Here is a 1,093-nt window from a genome sequence, read left to right on the forward strand (position 1 = left end):
GGAACAGTATGTAAAAAGGCTCAGAGATGGGAAGGAATATCCACCCTGGAGGAACTGAACAGAGAGCAGTAACCTAGTGGACAACTGATTGAGATGAGATTGGCAAGGTGGCCAGGAGTCATATCATTCCAGGCTTTCAAGAATATATTAATAATTTCAGATTGTATCTGAAAAGTGAAATTGAATAAAAAGAAAGAAAATCAATGAAGGGTTTTAAGTAGGGGAGTTATATGGCTAGGTTTATACTTCATAAAAATATTAATCTGGCTCCTGTTGAAAAATAAAAGTATTTCTATTTTTGAAAATATAGGAGAAATAAATATAATTGAAAACCTACTGGCATAAAACAAAAGTTAAAAATTACAGGATAAAATATGACATATTGATTTTAAATACATAGCTTGGGTTTCAGTTTTAATTCCTCAATTTGCATCTTCCCAAAACTTCATCTTTGCAGGGTTGGGCAAATTGTAAGAAGTAGCCACAAAATATCTCCAGGGTAATACTTGTTAAAGGCAAACTATAGTGGATTTCTACAAGATAAAACTCCATTAAAAACGACTTTACAATCTAAAGTACTTTTAATAAAATTGCAACACGTAAGGAAACAACTAACAAAAGCACATTTTATGACTCATAAAGTAATGGGTATAGAGCCTTAGGCTCTTTAGATAATAGAATTATTGATAGAACCTATAAAATGAGTATGCTTAAATTATTTAAAAATATTAAAAAAGAATTAAAACATGAGAAAAGATCAATACATTATTAAAATGCCCAGGAAGATTTGAAAAGAGAACTAGTAGAACATCTAGAATTAAAATAGGAAATGTAATCATTTCAGTAAGAGTTCCACTAGTTCAAATTAAATGGCAAATTAAACAGCTGGAGAGGATAGTGTCTTGAATATAGAGATATGGAAATTACCCAAAAGGCTTAAGAGATGAAAATATAAAAAAAGAAAATAACAAAAATGAAAAACAGAGCAAAAGATCTAGAACTGGTCTAATAGGATTTGAATAGAGAGAGACTAGAGAATGGTTGCAAGAGAAGCAATGTTTAAGGAGATAATAGTTTAGAATTTTCCAAAATT

Source organism: Pan paniscus, chromosome 10, assembly GCF_029289425.2.
Source record: "Pan paniscus chromosome 10, NHGRI_mPanPan1-v2.0_pri, whole genome shotgun sequence".
NCBI lineage: Eukaryota > Metazoa > Chordata > Mammalia > Primates > Hominidae > Pan > Pan paniscus.